The sequence below is a fragment of the Neofelis nebulosa genome, chromosome 18 (assembly GCF_028018385.1).
Source record: "Neofelis nebulosa isolate mNeoNeb1 chromosome 18, mNeoNeb1.pri, whole genome shotgun sequence".
Taxonomy (NCBI): domain Eukaryota; kingdom Metazoa; phylum Chordata; class Mammalia; order Carnivora; family Felidae; genus Neofelis; species Neofelis nebulosa.
In genome coordinates, this window is record NC_080799.1 from 35,718,532 (window position 1) to 35,741,607 (window position 23,076).

Below are 23,076 nucleotides of genomic sequence, written 5' to 3' on the forward strand. Positions count from 1 at the left end.
ACTGAGCTTAGATGTGGGGCCGGGTGGAGGGTGTCCTGGGATTTCTCCCCACCCGGCGAGCCAGGGGGAGGCCGCAGGCGGCTCGGGGTCTGCGTGTTTGGAAAAGCATCCCAGCCGATTATTTACTCTGTGTCTGTCTACTGCCGGCCCACGGTGGCCACACCGGCCCCTCCAGATGCTTCCAGCTGGCCATGCTGCCTGGCCCACCGTGGGGCCTCGCCCGCCTTCCCCACTCAGGCTGCTGGCATGGGTTGCCAAGGCGACTCCCCCTGTCCCCCAACCTAGTCCCCCACCGCTTAGAACTTTCTGTACCCCTCCCCGCCCGCCCGCCACCAACCGCTTTGAACTGGCAGGTCAAGGACCAGAGCAAGCCCACAGATGCGTTCTGTTTTGTTCTGTTTTCTTTTGTGTTGTGTTGTTTAATCTGAGCTGGCAGTTAAGACTTAGGAGGCTTCCCGGGGAACTCTGGATTCGGGTCTGTCTTGAACAGATCGGAAGGTCCTGCAATACGGGGTCTGCCTTGCCCCCAGCGGCGAAAATTGGCCCCTGCTAGGCAGCATTTGGGCCCTTATCTGAGTTTCGGTGTCCCCCGGACCTGGGTGCAAGTTAATTATTAGGGAGGGGATCCCTGGAAGCACGGAGGCAGGGGTGGGGAGGAGAGGATGCGGGGAGACCGGGCGTCAGTGGGCAGGCGCTGCTGCGGGCCCGCTGGGCACCTCTGGGAGACGACACAGAACACGCCTCAGAGTCGTGCTGCCCGATGGGCACGGATGGGGAGTCACCGTTATGTACACACTGTTGACGTACCTGACGGTAAGCTGCAGAGGGGTGTGGGCAGGGCCACCCCAGCGCCCGCCGCACCCTTTAGATGGGGCCTTGTTCGGCCCTTTGCTGCAGTCCCCCCCACCCTCCGTGGGGTCTGTCTCCCCAGCAGGGGGCCGTGGATTCCTTCCCTGAGTCCTCATTCGCGTATGGCTGATTTTCATACCGAAAACAAACATCCCTCTCTGTTCACATCCCCTTCAAGGGTGGGAAAGAGGACTATAGGCCAAGGATGCTCTGTGGTTTGCTCCCATTCAGGTTCCATGATTTTCTAGAAGGACTCACAGAACTCAGGAAAGTGCCGTTCTTGCTCTGACAAAGGGTACAAAGGAACAGCCCGATGAAGAGGGAGGTAGGGTCTGGCAGGGTCCCGATCACAGGGTCCTCAGTCCCCATGGACTTGGGGTACATCACATGGATGTGTTCACCAGCCTGGAAGCCCCTTGAACCCGTCATGTAGGGGTTCGTCTTGAGATTTCATGATTCCATAGGCATGATGGGCCACTGGGGAGTGAACCCAGTCTCTGGCCCCTCTCCCCTCCTGGGACCTTCCCATCTTGATCTCAGTCACTTGGCTGGTTTTTCTGGTGACCAGCCCCCATCCTGAAACTGTCTAGGCCCCCGGCATGGAGTCATGTCATTAACACATGACAGACCTTCTATCCCTCAGGAAATCCCAAGGGTTCTAGGGGCTCTGCGTAGGAACCCAGGACAAAGACCAAATACATACTTTTTAAAAAATGTTTTATGTATTTTCAAGAGAGAGCACGAGCTGGGAGGGGACACAGAGAGGGACAGGAGATCCGAAGCAGACTGTGTGCTGACATCACAGAGACCGACGTGGGGCTCGAGCTCACCAACCGAGAGGCAATGACCCGAGCTGAAGTCAGAGTCTCAACTGACTGAGTTCCCTAGGTCCCCCCCACCCCACCCCACCAACACACCAGATACATACGTTTTAAGATGCCCTTCCTGCTTCTGCTGTTTTCCCAGCCTCCTTCAGCTTAAAGATGTTTCATCCTTACTGGAGAGGATCACCTGGGGCCCTGGGCCCTGGAACACCTTTCTTTCCTTTTTTTTAATTTTTTAAAAAATTTTTTAACATTTATTTTTGAAGGAGAGAGAGACAGAGCATGAGTGGGGGAGAGGCAGAGAGAGAGGGAGACACAGAATCCGAAGCCGGCTCCAGGCTCTGAGCCATCAGCACAGAGCCCGAGGCAGGGCTCGAACTCGCGAACTATGAGATCATGACCTGGGCCGAAGTTGGACGCCCAGCTGACGCCCAGTCCCCCCCTGTGGGACACCTTTCTGAACCTGAACCTCAGCTGCCTCTCTGCACGTGGGGATCCCCATGGGAGTAGATGAGATGAGCAGGGACATGTGTGAATGGCCTGGCGGGGGGCCAAGGGGCCACACAGAGCGGTGACCTCCATTACTGTTCCCCTCTTAGAGATGAGGAAACTGAGGCGAAGGTGGCTTTCCCCAGAGACACCTGGCTCGTGGCAGGGCGAGGCTGGCTCTCTGAGTCCCCATCCCGTGTTCCAGGATGTTCTTTCTGTTCAGCCGCATGTTTCTAGTTCCACCATATCTCAACTCTGCCCCCCCCCCACCAGACAATGCCCTTCCCACTCTTCTCCCAATGAACCCTGGCTTCACTCGGAGCTGCTTCCTCCTGGAAGCCTTCCCTGACTGCCCTTTCCCTCTGGGGGCTCTCCCAGGAGCCCAGTCTGAATCATCAGGGGCCTTACCCTCCCGGAGTTGGCAATGTGTGGAATCACTGATGCCTCCACAGTGAGGCAGGTCTAAACAGGCAGAAGAACAGAGTCTGACACCTCAAACCCAGCTGTGAAGGAATTACCCGGATAATTAGGAGAAAGCAGCCCCAGGGACCTGGCTTCTGGCTGCGTTGACTGTCTCCCCACCCGCCCCAGGTGATACAGGAGCTCGGGTCCCTCTGCCCCGGTGAGTGTCCTTCCTTCTCTCCCGCCACGGGGATCAGACGTGGAAACATAAACCAGAGTCAAGAACCCGACTGGCTGGCCCTCTCGTGGGAAGAGGGTGCCTTCTGGTTGCGCCCCATGTGGGACAGCTTTTGCAGGGAACACGTGCCCCTGTGCCTCTCTGGGGAACAGGACTCTGGGGTAAGGGTGAGGGGACCCGCAGCTGTCAGGAGCCACAGGGGAGGCTCCGACGGTGCCCAATCACCTCCGACCTAGCCAGGTGGAATTTATTCCCAGAGAGGGCTGATTCACCCCTCACATGTCATTTCAGCCCCTCCTGGCCTCCCTGCCCTTCCCAGGGACTCGGACAAACAGAGGAGTGGGGAAGGGGGGGTGAGGAAGTCAGTGGCCGGTTTGTGAGCTGGGGCAGGGGAGCCGAGAGACCCTCTTTCTCTCTGCCAGGGCCCTTTGGGGGCTCAGGGTCCAGGCCTTTCCTGCTCGGTCCTTGGATATCTTTCTGTGCAGATTCCCCATGCATGGATGCATCCTGCCTGCTGGACAGGCTCCACCAACCGCTGGCCACATGCAGTTTGCTCTGGTCACAGGTGGCCCCACAAGAGGTCGGCCAGTCGTTCCTGTGGAAGCTGCCTGGGAGATGACTAAGGCCTCTCCTTCCTCACTCTCTGCCCGCCTTCCAGAAAACCGACCTGGCTTGGACTTGAGCACCAACCCCCCACCCCCACCCCAGGCTGACCTGGCTGTGGCCCCACTGCCATAAAGAAGAGACACTGGAGCCCAAGGCCGCCACGGCTTGCGGAAGCCACAGCGTCACGGTCCTGGGGAACCACCTGGAGAGGCCCGCTGGTAACTCTGGGCCCAGCCAGCCTTGTTTGTGCAAGATCCACTCCTCCAGTTTCGGTGGCGTGGGCGGTGAGGCTGTGTTTCCAGTCTTCCCCACGGGGCGTGTGGCCACACCGGGCACCTACATGCAGACGAACCTCTTAGCCAGGCTGGGTGGCAAGGTGGTCATGTCAGAGCCCCCAGGGGAGGAGGGAGAGGGAGTGGGAGATGGGGTGCTCATGCTCCTCTGTCCTGCCTACAGAACAGCGGCCAAAAAGGCTTGGGGGAACATGCTCTAATTAGCTGCTGCTTTAATAGCTATTTCCAGGCGGTAGTGGGTGGGAGAGTTTTTATAGGCATGTCCTCTGGAGGTAGGGTTCCTAGAGTTAGCAACTAAAACCAGAGAATGTCCAGCTAAGTTGGAAGGTCAGATAAACAACAGATAATTTTTAATGTAAATATATCCCATGAAACATTTGGGACATAATTCTGCAAAAAAAAAAAAATATTCATGGTCAATCCAACATTCCAATTTGACTATCCTCTGTTTTTTTTCTGGTAACCATATCTGGGAGGTAGGATAACCCACAAATTTTGAGGCTCCTACCCCTTTGGCTTTTCCTTCCCCCTGCCTTATATTTAGTTGTGTGTATTGGGGGAGAGGGGCTCAAAGTATTTGAATCTGTATTGACATTGGTGACGTATGTCTTGCTGTGTCTACTTTGCTGACATACAAACTGGCCTCCAATTCACGTCCTCCCAGCTCCACCCAAGAGTGAGACCCCGGCCACAGGAGCCAGCTGTTCCTCCTTCTGGGACATCATGGGCCACTTCAAATGGTCATACGGGTTGCACACAGTTCAACGCCATATTTGAAAATACGTCCCTTGGCAATTGTGCAGTGCACGACCTGCACAACCTGCACAACCCCATATAGCAACCCAGTTTGTGTGTCTAGATTTTGACCACCAGGAGCTTGCTTTCTCGCATTTACTCCTCAAATTAGGCCGCCCAAGGGACACCATCCCATTATCCCTCATTCTCTCCAACCAAGGACAACTCGGGCAATCTGGGAAGGCACTGTAGCAGTGTTTAAAAACAGTCGAGTGCCCAGGCTGTGCACAGAAGGGCTTTTGATTCTCAGCGCCGACCTGACATCTGCTGGAGGGGCACTCCCTTCCCGCTGCCCAGAGTGCGCAAAGAGCGGGATTAAAGATTTCCTGCCCGCCTGCCCGCCCTCCACATCCTTTCCCGCTCCTGGGCCTGGCCAACCCCCCAACCTAGGCATAATTTTAGAAACTTAATAGATGCTGTGCCGCACATTCTTGGCCTGGAGCCTGTGGGGGCAGTTCCTAAAAGAATACAGACATTTCTTTCTTAGGCCATGCCAATAGAGATCCTCTGTTTTCCCTGGGGACAGGTTTCTGAGGGGCCATTGTACACGGACAGGCCCCTCACACACTTGCTCCTTTGTGGGGTCCCCCACCACCCCATCCCACCCGGGCTGGATTATTTTGCAGGGTTCATGCCAGCTTCTCTTCGCCTTTCCTGCGGCCCCCAAAGCTCCCAGGAGCAGTGGGGACGGGGGAGGGGATATGGATTCCAGGGCCCCAAGTGGCGATGGCTGTGAAGATCCCTTCGCGCGTCGCTGAGGTCATTTGGTGTCTTGAAACTAAGTGACGGATGAGGGCCTCTGGGCCTGGGCAGGATTTTAGGATCCGGAGCTTGGACGACAGTGAAGGCTTTTGTTTCCTCCCCGAGCCGGGAAAGGCTTCCATGGTCTTTTCAGATTTCAAGGAATTGCCTCGTTCCTGGAACGGGCGTTCTCCAGGCTTCTGGAGTTCGAGGGAGCAGCGGGTAGGACGAGGCACAGCCGGAGGCTAGTGTCCTGTGACTGATGTCTCTGCAGCACTTGTGTGCCAGCCTCTGGCTGCAAGCTTCTCCCTTTGTCTTGTCTTCCCTCAACCGTAGCAGATGGGCGACCTCTGATATACCCATTTTACAGATAAGGAAGCTGAGGCTCCAGGAGATAAAGTGCCCGTGGTCACGCGGCGAGAGAGCGGCACAGCCAACACCGAAGCCTGAATCCTCAACCGTGAGCGTGCCCCCACCTACCCAAGTCTTTTATTGCTTGTTTAAAGAACAGCGTCGCTGAGATACCGTTCATGTGACATGCAATTCCCCCGTTCAAGTGCACAGTCCCATCCGTGGCTTTCAGTATCTCGAGCTGTGCAGCTCTCAGCGGTCGGTAGAGCCAGGTTGAGAATGCTCTCGTCATCTCGAAAAGCACCCCTTCCCCCTTCTCTGTCACCTCCAGTCCCCCTGCCCCCTCCCCTCCCCTGCCTTCTGTCCCTATGGATCTGCCCCTCCCGGACACTGCATGTAAATGGAATCAGACAAAATGTGGCCCGTTGTGTGTCCGGCTTCTTTCACGGAACATCGTCCGCATCGGGGCGTGTGTCAAACTTTATTCCTTTTACGGCCGAGTAATGTCCCTGATGTGGAGGGACCGCGCACAGTCATGGGTTTGTCCGTGGATGGACCCTTCAGTTGTTTCCACCTTTCGGTTATTGTTAATAGTGCTGCCGTGAACGTTCTGGGCAGGTTTTCAGTTCTCTGGGGAGTCCCCGTTCCTAAGAAAGCTGTTCTGGTGCCTGCCGCTGTGCCTTTCTCTTGCCGGGACTTCCCTCCCTGGGCTTCCCCCCTGCCCAGTCAGGTCTGACCTGTGCCTCCGCCCCCAGCGCACATCCCTTTTCTCACAGTGGTCACTCTCTGTTCTTCTCAGCTTCCGTCAGAGGCAGGGAGGTTGCTCGGCCCTTGCGTCCTTTGCCCCGTTACCCTCTTGCTGTGTGATGTCGGGCTGCTCACTCAGCCTCTCTGGACCCCAGTGCCTTTATCTGTGAAATGAGGACCTAAGTCTGACCCCATGGGGCTGCTGCGGGGGACGAGACGGTAAGAGCTCTGTGTGCTGGGAGCCTGGAGCGTTGAAGACATGCCCTCTCCAGCCGGGGGTTCTTAGCCGGCCCAAGCTCCAGCCCCAAGCAGGCCTTGGTTGTTGTCCTAAACCACCCTCGGCCTGCCTTCAAGGAGCAGTGCGAAAGTGCAGGTTTTCAACCGCGTGCAAATTTACTGCCCAGACACATTTAGCAATGGGCCTCTTCCGTTGTCACAGTGGGGTGAGGGCTGCTCCTGGCATCTGGCGGATGGAGGCCAAGGCGGCTGCCAAGCGTCCTTCAGGGCACAGGACGGCCCCCAACGGAGAAATACCCACCCAGCTCCACCTGCTAACAGCACCTGATCGAACGATAGTATCGTCACTCATTTTTCGTGTGCGCATTTATTTCTCGATCAAAATGCTTTTCGTTGACGTAGACGGACATAGAACATTGCGTCAGTTTCAGGTTCTAGCCTGTTGATGCGATGCTTGTATACGTTGTGAAATGATCGCCACGATAATTACTACTGTGTAATTACTGTCACGCCACAGTCACAAAAACTTTTTTTTTTCTTTTGATGAATGCTCCGGATCTGCTCTCTTAGCAGTTGTCAAATACACACCTCGATAGTATTATTTAAACAGTTTTCTTTAATGTTTATTTATTTTTGAGAGACAGAGAGAGAGCACGAGTGGGGAAGGAGCAGAGAGAGAGAGGGAGACACAGAATCCGAAGCAGGTTCCAGGCTCCGAGCCATCAGCACAGAGCCCGACGCGGGGCTCGAACTCACGGACCGCGAGATCATGGCCTGAGCCGAAGTCAGACGCTTAACAAGACATTCTCATGACTCATTCATTTTATAACTAGATGTTTGTACCTCTTGATCGTTTTCATCCATTCGGCCTCCTACCCGGCCTGCGGCCAGCCGCCGCCAAGCTGTTCTCCGTTATCTGTGCGTTTTGTTTGGTTTTATTTGTTTGTCCTGTTTTTTAGATTACACATGTGAGTGAAATCATCCAGTGTTTGTCTTTCTCTGTCCGACTTACGTCACTTTGTGTGATGCCCTCAAGGTCCATCCGCGCTGTCGGAAATGGCCAGATTTCCTTCTGTGTAATGGCCGAGCAGTATTACCCTGTATATACACACCACGTAGTCTCTACCCGTATATCCATCCGTGGACACTGAGGCTGTTTCCGTATCTTGGCTGTTGCGAATAACGCTGCAGTGGGCACGAGAGTGCAGGTATCTTCCCAAAGAAGTGTTTGTGTTTTCTTTGGGTCAATATCCAAGAACGGAATTGCGGCATCGGATGGCAGCTCTGGTTTTAATATTTTGAGGAAACCTCCACACCGTTTTCCACGGTGGCTGTGCCGGTGTGCGTTCCCCCCAGCAGGGCACGAGGGTCCCCTTTCCTCCACGTCCTCACCATACCTGCTGGCTCTTGTCTTTTTGACTCTAGCCACTCTGACAGGTGTGAAGTGGTATCTCCTGGTGGTTTTGATTTGCATTTCCCTGGTGATGGGTGGTGATGAGCCTCTTTTCGTGGGCCTGTTGCCCACCTGTCTGTTTTCTTTGGGAAAAAAAAGTTCCGATCCTCTGCCCATCTTAAAATTGGATTGTTTGTTGTTTCGATATTGACTTGTATGAATTCTTATCTTTCTTTGTTTTGGATATTAATCCTTTACTGGGTATATGGTTTATAAATAGCTTCCTCCATTCCGTAGGCTGCCTTTTCGTTTTGTTAATTTTTTTTTCTTCTTTTTTTTTCTTTTTTTTTTTTTCATTTATTCATTTTTGAGAGACAGAGAGAGACAGAGCACAAGAGGGGAAGGGGCAGAGAGAGAGGGAGAGGGAGATACAGAATCCGAAGCATGCTCCAGGCTCTGAGCTGTCAGCACAGAGCCCGATGCGGGGCTCGAACTCATGGACCGCGAGATCATGACCCGAGCCGGAGTCGGACGCCTAACCGACTGAGCCACCCAGGCGCCCCCATTTTTTTTTTCTATGCAGAAGACTTATAGTTAGATATGGTCCCATCTGTTTGTTTTTGCTTTTGTTCACCTCGCCTTTGGGGTCGGCTCCAGGAAAAAATCATCATCCAGAGCTATGTCAAGGAGTTCACCACCTGTTTTCTTCTAGGAGTTTTATGGTTTCAGGTCTTAAAGTTAAATCTTGAATACATTTGGAGTTAATTTTTGTGCATGGTGTAAGAAAGTGGTCCAGTTTCACTCTTTTGCATGTGGCCGTCCAGTTTTCCCAGCACTGTTTATTAAAGAGACTGTCCTTTACCCACTGTAAATTCTTGCCTCCCTTGTCGTAAATTAACTGACCTTATATGCGTGGGTGTTTTTCTGGGTTCTCCGTTCTGCTCTATTGATACTTCTGTCTGTCTCGATGCCAAGACCACAGTCCTGATTACTGTAGCTTTGTAGCATAATTTCAAATCAGGGAGTTTGATGCCTCTGGCTTTGATCTCAAGATTGCTTTGGCTGTTTGTGATCTTCCGCGGTTCCATACAAATGTTAGGGTTGTTTGTTCTATTTCCGCGAAAAATGCTGTTGGAATTTTGACAGGCATTGCATTGAATCTGTAGATTGCTTTGGGTAGTCTAGACATTTTAACATTAATTCTTCCAACCTGTAAGCATGGAATATCTTTCCGTTTATTTGTGTCTTCTTCAATTTCTTTCATCAATATCTTTCAGTTTTCAGTGTACCGGCCTTTCATCTCTTTGATTATATTTATTCCTAGGTATTTTATTCTTTTTTTTTTTTTTTTACGTTTATGTACTATTAAGAGACAGAGAGAGACAGAGCATGAGCATGGGAGGGGCAGAGAGAGAAGGAGACACAGAATCTGAAGCAGAGTCCAGGCTCTGAGCTGTCAGCACAGAGCCCGACATGGGGCTCGAACCCATGGACTGTGAGATCATGACCTGAGCCCAAGTCAGACGCTTAACCAACTGAGCCATCCAGGCACCCTGGTATGTTATTCTTTTTGATGCCATTCTAAATGGGATTGTTTTCTTAGTCCCTCTTTCTGATAGGTTGTCATTACTATATAAAAATGCAGCCAACCTTTGCATATTGACTTTGTACCCTATAACTTTTTTGAATTTATTAGTTCTAATGGTTTTTTGTGGCGTCTTTAGGGTTTTCTGTGTATAAAATCATGTTGTCTACAAATAGTGACAGGTTTACTTCTTCCTTTCCAAGTTGAATGCCCTTTATTTCTTTTACCTGCCTAATTGCTGTGGCTAGCATTTCTAATGCTTTGTTGAATAAGCGTTGTGAGAGTGGCTCTCCTTGTCTCTTTCCTGATCTTAAAGGAAGATCACCACTTCCTTTTCACCACTGAGTATGATATTAGCTGTGGGCTTTTCAGACATGCCTTTATTATATTGCAGTATGTTCTGTCCATACCCACTTTGTTGAGAGTGTTTATCATAAATGGATGTTGAATTTTGTCAAGAGCTTTTTCTGCATCTATTGAGATGATACATGATTGTTATCTTTCCTTTTGTTAATGTGGTGCATCGCGTTGATTCATTTGTGGATGTGGAGCCATCTTTGCATCCTCAGAGTAAATCTCTGTATATATTTATTTATAAACTTGCCCTTCACCAAAATGGATTAGAAACAACTAGGGGTGCCTGGGTGGCTTAATCATCAGACTCTTGATTTCGGCTCAGGTCATGATCTCACGGTTTGTGAGTTCAAGCCCCATATCAGGCTCTGTGTTGACAGCTGTGGAGCCTGCTTGGGACCCTCTCCCTCTCTTTCTGTCTCTGCCCCTTCCTCGTCCCCCCCCACCTCAGAAAATAATAAATAAACTTAAAAAAGTAACTAACAAAGATAGCAACAAAACAATAGGATTTTTTAAAATGAGGAAACAGTCATAAAAAATAGGAGAAAAGAAAAATAAAACATCACCCATGTTAAAGCACCCTACTGCTTACAGAGCTGGGATGTACCTGTGGTCTGAGCTTCCCAGTGGCCAGAGCAAAAAGGGAAACGATCAATTTCAAGATGTTCACCGTTCCAAGATTGAAAACAAATTAAGAGCTCAAGGGAAGTCTGGCTTTTCTGGATCTGAAGAACTCAAGGCTTTTCTCTTGTCTGCCTTTTATACAGGGGCCGCAGCAATGTGCTCAAGCTGACAGCACTGTCCTCAACAGCAGCCCTCCACAGTATTGAGTGCCACATTCTCCAAAGCAAGTCTGTGACCTAAGGCTGAGGCCAGCTCGGCAAAGGCAGCCCTTTTCTAAGCATCTAACCTGAGTCTGGTGGTTTACTTTCCCGACACGATGGCAGAAGGCAAGGCCCCGTGCTTTAAGCAGTTCAGAACGGTGATGGGAGCAGGGGCTCTGGATCCAGACCGCCTGGGGTCAGGATCCGGATTTTCTCCCCAGGTAACTGTGGGACCCTGGGCCTTTCCCTGAGGCTTTCTGAATTCAGTTTCCTTATCCATCGCATGGGGCAGAGCTACTACTTACTTTACAGGGCTGATGGCAGAAGGACATGAAATAATACGGACCCAAGGCTGAGCCCAATGCTGGCAAATGTAGATGCTTCATGCATATCAACTCTTGTTCTGTTCACGGAGGGTGCTTGGTACATGCTTTCGGAACCCCTGCATTCGGTACGCGTCGTGAAGGATTCAGCCTTCGGGCTGGGGCGTATGCTATGGGATCCAGACCCGCCCTGGAGAGCAGTGCAAGGAAGGTTTTGGGTCGTGGGACACCTGCAGCTGGACACGGTCAGTTATGATCCTGCTGTGTTCCTGCTGAAAACCTTCTCGGATTCCTCGTCGCAGGAGAGCAGCCTTCGAATGCTGTATCCCAGGCACGTGGGGCTCGTCCCTGACTCACCACCAACCTTTCCGCTCTACACCCACCTACATCCTATAGTAACTCCGGATGCCAGCCCGTCGTCAACTCACCAGGCCTTGCTCGTGCAGTGTCCTCTTCCCACGTCTGCCTCGCTCACGTAGTAAGACTTGCTCGAAGCATCGACCCCTTGATTGTTTTAAAGTGTTTAAAAGTTTATTTACTTATTTTGAGAGAGAGAGAGTGAGGGAGAGAGAATGAGTGGAGGAGGGACAGAGGATCTGAAGCAGGCTCTGTGCTGCCAGAGGAGAGTCCGATGTGGGGCTCGAACTCACGAACCGTGAGATCATGACCTGAGCAGAAGTCGGACGCTTAACCGACTGAGCCACCCAGGCGCCCCTCAGCCCCTTTAAAAAGTGTTGAATTTCCTACCCACTAGGGAACAGTGGTTTCTTCCTTGTATCCTCCCCGGGTATTCCCCTAAGTCTGCTGTCAGAATGCATATTCACTCACTCATTCATTCATTCACTGATGCGTTCACTCACTCACTCATTCATTCATTCACTCATTCATTCATTCCCAAATTCTTTCACTCTTTCATTCACTCATTCATTCATTCATTCATTTGCTCATTTATTCACTCATTCTTTCTTTCATTCACTCATTCATTCACAAATTCTTTTACTCTTTCTTTCATTCACTCGTTCATTCATTCCCTGATTTGTTCACTCACTCACTCATTCATTCATTCACTCATTCATTCATTCACAAATTCTTTTACTCTTTCTTTCATTCACTCATTCATTCACTCATTCATTCATTCCCTGGTTTGTTCACTCACTCACTCATTCATTCATTCACTCATTCATTCGTTCACAAATTCTTTCACTCTTTCATTCACTCATTCATTCACTCACTCACTCATTCATTCATTCGTTCATTCGCTCATTCATTCACTCACTCTTTCTTTCATTCACTCATTCATTCACTCATTCACTCACTCACTTATTGATGCAATCCATCATTCATTCACCCATCGAGGACTGGGGAGCTATCATGTGGCAGCCATTGTTCTAGGCACCGGGGTTGTAGCCGCGAGCAAAACAGACAAAATCCCTACCCTTGGGTTTCTGTGTCTCCAGCCCTCATACCAAGTAAGTGCTCAGTCACCCGCCCTAACAGAGTTCTCCAGCTCTGTCCCCTGCCTCCCTACCCCATGCCCTGGGTCCCAGGGCATATCTGGCCCCCAAATATGTGTCCCACAGGCCCCTACCTCCTTGCCCTCGTTCCTCTGGCCTCGGAAGCCCCCCCGCCAAGGTCAGCCCCATTGTCATCCCTGCTTTTCAGGGAGGCTGTTGCAGAACCTATCTCGGGTCACACAGCCAGTATGCCCCAGAGGAAGGACTCAGATCCTCCGAGCTGGTGCAAGCAGCGGCCAGGCTCTCAGTGCTGCTGGGGCCTCTGACTCTGAAGGCCACTCATGCTCCAACCCCTCGTGAGGGACCTAGGGTTGTGTTTGCAGAAGGGAGACAACTTTGAATGATTCCATGAAGCCCCAGGGTGGGGCTCAGCCAGCAGTCTGTCAGGGAAGCGGGACATCTTAACAGAAAGGAAGGCGCTCGATGATCTAGCGGGCCTGGGTTCAAATCCCAGCGTCACCACCTGCTGAGTTCTGTGACTTGGCTAAATCACTTCACCATTCTGAGGCTCAGTTTGCTCTTCTCTAAAATGGGCTTTACCTTTACGGTCTCTACCTGTTGGGTTCTTATAAAGACTAAGGGAGATGCCATCGGTGAACGAGCACACCAACAGAATCCAGGGATTGTCACCCATCGTGATTCTTGTTCATGATTATTATTGTTAATCGTACTTTGCTCATCAGCATTGTTCAAAATAATAAGAGGGCTCAGCCACTAGCTTCAGGAGTTTACATTCAGCATTCTTGCCCTCACCTCCTCCAGGAAGCCCTCACTGACCACTCCCTGCCCATGCCCCTAGAACCTCTACACCCTTCCTTTGTACCCTTTTCCCACTGACCCTTACAAATACATTTCGTGGCCTCTTTAAGTCCTCCCCCGGACTCAGACTTGTTCTTGGCTCTCACTTGTTCTCCAGGGCCTGCGATTAATGACTGGCATCTTGTAACGATCAGTATTTATTTGTTGCGTGACCAGAGAGAGGACAGTCTCAGATGTCCTTGTTCCTCCTTCTGGGGCCCAGAGGAGGACATTCCTGGGGTCCTCCTAGAGGAGACAGAGGTCAGGAATACCTCTGCAGGGCACCGATGTGGCTGAGGGTGCCCACGTGGGTGTCGGTCCATAAGAGGGATTGACTTCTGGCCTCAGAAGCTGTGCCACTCGACCCTGTGTCTTCATGCTGCTAGGGAGCTTCTGGGAGTGGGTGAGGCCGGCCCGGCACAGCCTCCCCTACAGATCACAGCATCTGGCACAGTGAGCTTATGTCCTGGGCCCTCTTTACTTGCTCCTTCGGGCATTACTCCTTGCTGTGCAGCCTGGGGCAGGTCGTTTCACCTCTCTGTGCCTCAGCTGTGTCTTCTGTAAAATGGGCTCACAGAAAGTGTTTCCCCCTCAGCACGACTGTCGGGATTAGATGGAAACATCCGAGTTGCCCAGCTTGAGAACCGCTCCGAAAACGGGAGCTGCCCCTGGAAAATTCTTTAGCCTTATTTTTTAACCTAGCGAGGATTTACAGAGCACCTACTATGTGCCAGACGAGCCGAATGCCAGGTCCTGGAGGCCCAGCGGGCAGGATCCTGTTTCAAAGAAGCCAGATTAAAAAAAAAAAAATGTTTATGAGACAGCTGGGGAAATGTAAACCCAGACTGGATGACATTGGATGGAATTCAACAATGTGTTTCTTTCTTTCTTTCTTTCTTTCTTTCTTTCTTTCTTTCTTTCTTTCTTTCTTTTTCTTTTTGCAGCACATTGTAGTTTCGTGGTTGTGTTTTTAAAAGGAATCCTCATCTTTGGAGAGCCTCAAACCAGCGTGTTTGCAGATGAAATGATCCGATGTCGGGGATTTGCTTCAAAGTCATGGCAGTCTCTAAGACGACAATGATTCCCCGGGACCAGCTTATTTAAAGCAAAAAAAAATCCAGTGGCAGAGGGGACGTGGGGGACCTGGATGAGATCTGTGAAGCCTCGGTGGATGCTGTGTGGGATGTGAGTTTTGCAAGGTTGCAATCCCTTAACTAAGTGGGTAATGGCACACCTTGCGTGAGCGAGGCCCTAAGGAGAAGGTGGGGAGCAGGAGTCTGGGTCACAGGTCACGGGGTCGTCCGGTCTTGATGCTAACTGGTGGGAAAGCAGCAGCTTTTCATCTTTTTTTAGCTATGAGAACCCCAGGCCCTGTGGAGGTCCGTGGGGGTCCCCGAAGGCAGAAGTGATGCTGAGCTGTACCCCCACCTGGACAACGGATGGCCCTGATCCTCTCTGCTCAGAAATGCCCATTGCGACGGATGGATGTGTGTGTCCCCACCACCCCGCCCCCCAGCAGGTCCACAAGGTGAAACCTCACCCCCAGCAGGATGGTGTGAGAAGGTGGGGCTTTGGGGAGGCCTGGTGGATGGGGGCGGAGCCCTCATGAATGGGATCGGTGCCCTGATGAAAGCAACCCCACGGAGGTCCCTGCCCGCTTGCACCATATGATGACATCTGGGTCATCGGCCACTGAATCGGCTGGCCCCTTGGCCTGGGACATCCCAATCCCCGGAACTGTGAGAAATACATCTGTGTTGTCTCTGAGCTGGTCCTACTGGGGCCTTCTGTCCTAGGAGCCCAAACCCACCAAGATATGCAGCGTGACGTGCTCTGGGCCACATTCTTCATGCTTGCAACCTCCCGATGGGGCCCGCGGTGCACAAAGCAGCCCAGTGAGAGAACACACCCACCTTCCCAGTCCTGGCTTCCAGATGGTGCCGGCCTGGCCTCCAGGTTTCCACGGTGGGGAAGGGATGCCCTCCCCGCCCTCTGGAGTCCTCGAGACCCGCCTGTTCCAGGCTCTCGCCTGGTGGCGGAGAGGGGAATGCTTTTTCCCGCCTTTCTCCGGGCTCCGTGACACAGGCACCTGGGTCACAGATGTGTCCCGCAGGGAGACAAAGGTGGCGATGACCTAACCACCCCCACAACGGGCAGTTCCTTGAAAAGGCGTGAGTCCCCAGCTCTTTCGGAAAGCAGCTCTCGGCGGAGTGTATCAGGGGCCGGAAAGGTAGACGCTTCCCTCTCCAGCGATCACACTTCTGGGAACTTGCCCGAAGGAACTAATCCTAAAAAAAGAGAAAAGAAAGACCACACACCCAGGGATATCTACCAAGGTGACAAGTATAATAGGAAATCATTGGGTGCAACCGGTAGGTTCGCCCTTGTAGGCATTTTAAAAATGAAGTCAGGGAGGCTCTTTATGGAAAATATGGACTCTGTAATGCTAAACAGAAAACAGAAAACACAATGGCCATTGCGGGGTGGGGGGCGCCTGTTCCGTTTTCGAAAATGAAGACTGACGTCTTAAGGCGTGTTTCCTTTTTGGATGGTCCCGTGGCTTTCTGGAGGGGAAGAGAAGGACGAGTGGAAAAAACCCGGGGAGGCCCTGGAAACCCTCTGGGAGGGAGCGCCCTTCGGGACAGGGCTTTGGCCTTTTCCACATCAAAAACTAGTTGACAGTTCAGACAGCCCAGCCTCTTTCCTGGAGACTGAGGCAGGCATGTTTATGTTTTCTAAAAGGTTTTTAAAGTTCTTTATGTTATTGCAAAAGCAAAGCAATGCGTGCTCATTGTTTAAAAAAAAACAACAACAACACGGAATTGTATAAAGTAAGGCTGCTGCCCGTGGCCTCCTTCTCTTCAGAGGGGGCCACCTTGAGTCCTTTCTTTCTTTTCATTTTTTTCCGTTTCCAGGGTTTTCAAATTTTTTTTTTTTTTTTTTAGCTCCAAGCCGCAGTGAAAAAATAGATTCTGCATTGTAACCCAGTATACGCGGACGCTGGCGTATAACTAAATAGAAAACTTATGCAATGCTACTTATTATAAGAAATGCCATCTGGGGTTGTCTCTTGGATGCTGTCTTCCCCGTCCTGTCCTGTCTGTCCTGTCCTATCTCATCCCATCCCGTTCCGTTTAAAAGGCAAGGTGGCTGGTCATGACCCAGTCATATGGTTTCATGTCCCACCGCTTGGCGTGACCTTCGAGGAAGCAGGTACCATACATGATCCCGTTCGGTGTCCATTGCCCAGCCCCCACCCCACCCCCTCCCTGCTCTACAGCTTGTCTTTCCCCCTGGAGGATTTCACAGCCCGATCTCTGTAACTGGACAGACGGGGCTGGGGCCATTTTGTCCTCCTAAATTGTGGCAGAGCAGTTTCCGCACTGATTTTTCATGATGGGTTTGTCCAGCTCCCTTTTAATAGCCATTTGCATCGTCTCCACTCTGGGCTGTGGAGGCTCCGTGGGGTGACCCATCTGTGCCCAGCCACCGGGACATCTGTGCAGTGAGTGAGTTCTCAGTGCGGATCGCCCACAGGTCTACAAGCAAGCGCCTCTCCAACATCTCCACGGCCGCCGAGTTTGGCCCAGAGAGGGGCTCAGGGAGGTGCGGTAGGATCGTTTCCTCCCCACAGCCCCCCAACCCCGGGCGCCCTGAGTCCGATGACTCTACAGGATTTCACTTCTGTTTCGTTCTCGCGATGCTGGGAACTACCTATGTGGGTCTGAGACATGAGGCAGGGCTGCAGTCCGCTTCTCCTTTCTGCTTCTTTGCTTCCTCTTTTGTCACTCGAGGGGACCCTCTTCAGCCCTGATGCCACAGCTGTTCCCTGCTGCTGGGGATTTCTGTCCAGGGGCCTTAGGGCCTTCGTGCTGTACTGACTTGGCTTGTCAGCTCCCAGGCGGGACAAGTTGGCTCCCTGCACAGAGGCGCACGATTTGGAATGGGCGGGGGCTTGGCTGCAGTGAATTAGAGTGAGAATTCAAGCAGTTCACATTAGAATTTATTCATAGTCCTGCCTTAGGTTCAAATCCCAGTTCTGACACCAGTGGCAAAACCCTTGAGTCTTGATTGCTTCCTCATTTATAGCATTTTAGAGAGGGGACAGCCAGTGCAAAGGCCCTGAGGCAGGGCTGTGCTAGAACAGCAGGGAGGCCTATTTGACTGGAGCAGAGTGAGGTCGAGGGTGTCTGGAAATGGAGGGCAGAGAAGAACAGAGCTCAGATCATATAGCATTCTGGAGGCCTTAGGGAGGGTCCTGACAGCACTCTGGATTGTGGGGAAACTGAGTCAGGAGCTCAGGTAGGGGGTGTTTGGTGATCTGTGTCCAGACTTCATTTGTTTGAGTGGGACCATTTTCTTATCATGGAGCTGTGTCTGTGGCCAGCGGATCAAAACTGATTCGAGAACAAGGGGAGGCACTCTCAGGGACTTGTGGGTTTTTTTGTTTTGTTTTGTTTTAAATTTTTTTTTTAATGCTTATTTATTTTTGAGAAACAGAGAGAGACAGAGCACGAGCAGGGGAGGGGCAGAAAGACAGGCAGACACAGAATCCAAAGCGGGCTCCAGGCTCTGAGCTGGCAGCACAGAGCCTGACGCGGGGCTCGAACTCACAGACTGCGAGATCATGACCTGAGCCGAAGCCGGACGCTCAACCGGCTGAGCCACCCGGGCGCCCCATGTGGGTTTTTGTGTTTGCTGGAAGGGGCGCTTAAGAACAATAGCAGGTCAGTAATAGCAGCTCTGAACCCCCGAAGCCTTCCTTTGTGCCGGCACCTTGCCACGCTGCTTCCCTTCGTGACTTCTTCTCACTGTCATGGCCACATTGGGAGCTGGCAGGACAGCTGAGAGAGCGGGGGAGTCTGCAGGGAGGGGCCGGCTGAGGTCTTGCTCCTGGGAAGGAGCCAACAAGGAAACTTTGGCTCAGGCCTCGTGCCAGACTCAAGGCATCACCACTGCTCCGTTTCCTCAAACCGTCCATCAGCTCCCCCCCCCCACCCCACCCCTGAGCCCTGGTCAGACCCTCTGGAGGTGGGGCAATTCTAGGCTTCCCCGGACCCACAAGCCCAGCCCCCGGCCTGTCCGTCTCCTTCTGGCCGGGGGAGAAACCAGCCTCGAACCGAGTTCTGCAGTTGAGGTCAGGCGCCCCGGAGCTGATGGACGAAAACTCGTGTTCAGGTTCAAATCCACAAAATGCAGAAAGAGCCCAGCGATGGTGAAAGTCGCAGACAAGGACGTCCCTTTGAAAGCCAGGTGGGGAGCCGTGGACAGACACATCCATTGCATAGCTCTGGACTGGAGGCCGGCGGAGGGGGCGGGGACAGGCCGTGCAGGGGTGAGTGGAAGATAAATCCCAGAATCCCATTTATTTGACACATGGTCACATGGTGCACCCACAGCAGAGTTTTCAGTGGGAAGAGAAACAACTCTATGAGATACAGGTGACAGCTGAGGCCCAGAGAGGTTAAGCGAGTTGCCAAAGGCCACCCAGCTGGTCACGGTGGCAGTGGCGTTTGGAACCCAGGCTGCCTGGCTCCATGCCTGTGTTCAGCCCCCATGTTGTGGAGAGCTTCTCGGAGCTTAGAGCCTTCCAGATCACTGAGAGCTTTCAGGCTAGGGCCTCAGAGCCTTTCCCCCCAGTATATTCTCCTGCAGAGCCCCAACCCACAAAAAAGAAATAGGCAGTTCTGTATGAGCGGAAGCCAGCCCGTGCCCTCTGCGAGTGAAAAGACAGTTCTGACAACTTCCTCCAGCCCAGCCCAATCCCCCTGCATGTTCCTTCCCGCACCATGGGCACCCACGGAAGCCCTGTGCCTCTTACGCCTCTGTCTCCACAGGCGGCCCAGATGCTGGAACCTCTCCGGGCCTCAATCTCCCCATCTCGAGAATATGAGGGTTTTTGCAAGGAGACAATGTGATGACGAATGTACGAGTGCTTTGCCCAGGGCCTTGCAGCCAGCGGGGGCACAGTTGGTGTTTCCCATCACCACCACCACCACCACGGGCAAGCTTCTGGTCCCCTGGCCTCATTTCCCCATCTGCGTGTCTCAGCGGTAAGACTCGCTACTCCAAAGGGCTTCTTCAAGGATGAGTCATGCGATGTGTGCAGCAACCATGTTTTGGAAATGGAAAAGGTATTATGGAAACATTAGTTACCAGAACTTGTTGTTATGAATAGCACAAACCAGCCAGTGGAGGCTATTTCTGGCTACTGAGTTCCTTCTTTGAAGATTAGCTTTTTTAAACAAGCAATTTGTATGTGTCCTGTAAATATCAGAAAAAATGGCCAGGAACAAAAGGAGACAGTCCCTACTCAGAGGCTCCCGTTGGCGGTGTTCTTTATCCCTGAGAAAGTGTCAAAGCATTTTCCCAGGGTGTGTGTGTGTGTGTGTGTGTGTGTATCTTTTCCCCCCTCTTTTAACAACAACAAAAAAAATGGGATCGTTCTCTGCATTCTCCAAGCAGCTCGTTTTTCTCTCCTGGCTGCTGTCATTTCTGATGTCTCAGAGCACAGCCGGAGGGCGGCCCTCCCTTTCTGTCTGCCCATGTGATTCCGGGGTATCGGTGCATGTGTCTTCACGGCCCGGATCTCGTGCGAGACTTTTTGGGTTGAGCACAACAGCAGACTCTTCGGTGGGAACAGAAACAATCACAGATGTCATGAAAAGCCATGTGGCCCCCTTTGGCTGTGTCCTAACAGGGCATAGGTGAGTGCCTGGTTTACTTTTTTTTTTTTAATTGAAATAAAATGCACACAATACAGAATTTAAGATTTCAACTATTTAAATTTTTTTCTTTTTTTACAAAATGTTTACGTATTTATTTTTTTGGGGGGGCGGTTAGTGTACAAGTGAGGGAGAGGCAGAGAGAGAGAGAGAGACACAGAATCTTAAGTCAGCACAGAGCCTGATTCGGGGCTCGAACCCATGAACTGTGAGATCATGACCTGAGCTGATGTCAGACATTCAACTGACCGAGCCACCCGGTGCCCCCCCATTTTTTTTTTTTTATTTTAGAGAGAGAGTGCAAGTGAAGGAGAGGTGCAGAGGGATGGCCCTGGCATCACGACCTGAGCCAAAATCAAGAGTTGGATGTTCAACTGACTGAGCCACCCAGGAGCCCTAGTGTTTCAACTATTTTAAACTCTACGATTTCGTGGCATTTAGTACATCAAAGTAGTGTGACCATCACCACAACCAGCTTCCAGAACATGTGTAGACAAACCCCATACCCATTAGAAGTCGCTCCCCACTCCTCCCAGCCCCAGGCCCCCACGAATCAGCCTTCTGCCACTGTAGATTTGCCTATTGTCAAAATAACCTACAAATGGAATCCTATGATATGGGACCTCGTGTGTCAGTCTTCTTTCAATGAGCACAATGTTTTCAAGGGTCACCCACATTGTAGCGTGGGCCTGTGCTTTCTTCCACTGTGTGCCCGAACGGTATTCCGTCGTGTGGATGCACAACATCTCGTTCACCCACTTATCAGTTGGTGGACATTTGGTCATTTCCACACTCTGACGGGGGGTGAATATTGCTGATAAGAACATTCCTCTGTACCTTTTTGTTTGAATGCCTGGTTTCAATCATTCTGTGTATATATTTGGGGCCGCAACAGCAGCTGCGGTGTTTTACATGGCCCCCAGCAACGTGTGAGAGTTTCAGTTTCTTGACGTCCCTCCCAGCCCTTGTTATTTTCCATTGAAAAAAAAGAAAACTTTTTTTTTATGGCCACCACAGCGGGTACGAAGCGGTATCTCATTGTGGTTTTGATTTACATTTCCCCGATGACTAACGATGTGGAGCTTTTTTTTTTTTTTTTCAGCTGATTCTTGGCCGCTCGTATATCTTCTTTGCAGAAATGTCTACTCAGGCAAAGGTGCCTACTTTTACTATAACTTACTTTTAGTTTTCATGGGAAAATGTGCATGACGGTAAAATTTACCCTTTTAACCATTTCTTAGCATACAGTTCAGTGGCACAAAGTGCTCACAGTGTTGGGCAACTGTTAGCACCATCCAGCTCCAGAATATTAAAAAAAAAAGACTCTTAAAAAGGCACCGAGATTCCCCCCATACACCCCCAGCCCCCCGAAAGGCACAGCCCTCCCCCGTTATCAACAGTCCGCACCAGACTGGGATGTAACGCTTGCCTGAAAAGGCAGCTGAGATTTTGATAGACATCACACCGATCTGTACCTCAGTTTGGGGAGTCTTGCCGTCTGTGATGGTTGTTAGCCTTAATGTCAAGTTGGCTAGGCCATAGTGGCCATTAATTCAACTACACACTAATCTAGGTCTTGCTGTGAAGGTATTTTTGGAAGGGGTTAACTTCTACAACACGTTTTTGTTGTTTTTTTTTTAAGGGAAGTGCAGGTTAGTTTATTTTTCTGTACATTTCTCATTTTCTTTATTATTTTGCATTATATTACAGTATTGTAATCATTTTTTTTTTTAATTTTTTTTTTCAACGTTTTTTATTTATTTTTGGGACAGAGAGAGACAGAGCACGAACGGGGGAGGGGCAGAGAGAGAGGGAGACACAGAATCGGAAACAGGCTCCAGGCTCCGAGCCATCAGCCCAGAGCCCGACGCAGGGCTCGAACTCACGGACCGCGAGATCGTGACCTGGCTGAAGTCGGACGCTTAACCGACTGCGCCACCCAGGCGCCCCTGTAATCATTTTTATATGAATATTTTTGGGTTGTGGAATGAATCATCCGAGTTTCCATTATTTCTTGTGGGGAAATTCACTTTGATATACAAGTGCTTTGGATTACAAGCGTGTTTCAGGAATGAATTATGCTCGCAATCCAAAGTCTTACTGTACTTGAAACAGTGCAATGAGTGAATCATGTTCCATACAACAAGTTTTAAGTAAAGGAGATTATTTTGGTAATTTGGGCCTCATCCAATCAGTTAAAAGGCCTTAAGAGCAAAACTTAAGTTTTCTGGAGAAAGGATTACACCTGTGGACCAAAGCTTCTACTCCTGCCTGAGGGCTTCACCTCTCTCTCTCTCTCTCTCTCTCTCTCTCTCTCTTTCTCTCTCTCTCTCCACATTCATTCATCCTATTCTATCTTCCTGCCTACATACCTATCCATCCTATCTATCTGCCTATCTGCCTCCCTATCTATCTTATCCTGTCCTATCCATCCATCCATCCTATCCTTCCTACCTACCTACCTACTTATCCATCCCATGTATCTGTCCATCCTATCTATCTACCTACCTATCTATCCATTCCTTCCTTCCTTCCTTCCTTCCTTCCTTCCTTCCTTCCTTTCTTCCCATCCCGTCTATCTACCTACCTACCTACCTATGCTTTCTATCTATCTATCTATCTATCTATCTATCATCTATCACTGTTTATCCATCCATCAACTACACCCACCCATCCTATCTATCTGTCTGTCTATCCATCTAGCCTATCCTTTCCTTCCTTCCTACCTACCTACTTATCCATCCCATCTATCTATCTGTCCATCCTATCTCTCTATCTACATATCCCTTCCTTCCTTCCTTCCTTCCCATCCCGTCTATCTACCTACCTACCTACCTATTCTATCTATTTATCTAGCTATCATCTATCTGTCTCTTTATCCATCCATCAGCCACACCCACCCATCCTGTCTATCTATCCATCCAGCCTATCCTTTCCTTCCTTCCTACCTACCTACTTGTCCATCCCATCTATCTATCTATCTATCTA

General features: G+C 50.9%; 2 long non-coding RNA genes across 3 annotated transcripts in view; both read left to right on the top strand.

Annotated features, from left to right (window-relative positions):
- The window catches only part of LOC131501438 (uncharacterized), a 68,148-nt gene extending 51,869 nt beyond the window's left edge, over window positions 1–16,279 (top strand). The window contains exons 3-7 of one of the 2 annotated variants that reach the window (XR_009256790.1): window positions 10,672–11,151; window positions 11,354–11,529; window positions 14,308–14,548; window positions 14,717–15,319; window positions 15,477–16,279. This is a non-coding gene — a long non-coding RNA (uncharacterized LOC131501438). Of the gene's footprint in view, window positions 1–10,671; window positions 11,152–11,353; window positions 11,530–14,307; window positions 14,549–14,716 lie in introns of both variants that reach the window. The other variant, XR_009256789.1, reaches the window with a different exon arrangement.
- Window positions 16,280–19,503: 3,224 nt separating this feature from the next.
- Window positions 19,504–21,082, top strand: LOC131501439 (uncharacterized). The gene is made up of 2 exons (XR_009256791.1): window positions 19,504–20,070; window positions 20,380–21,082. It is a non-coding gene; the product is annotated as an uncharacterized LOC131501439 (long non-coding RNA).
- The last annotated feature ends 1,994 nt before the right edge of the window (window positions 21,083–23,076 follow it).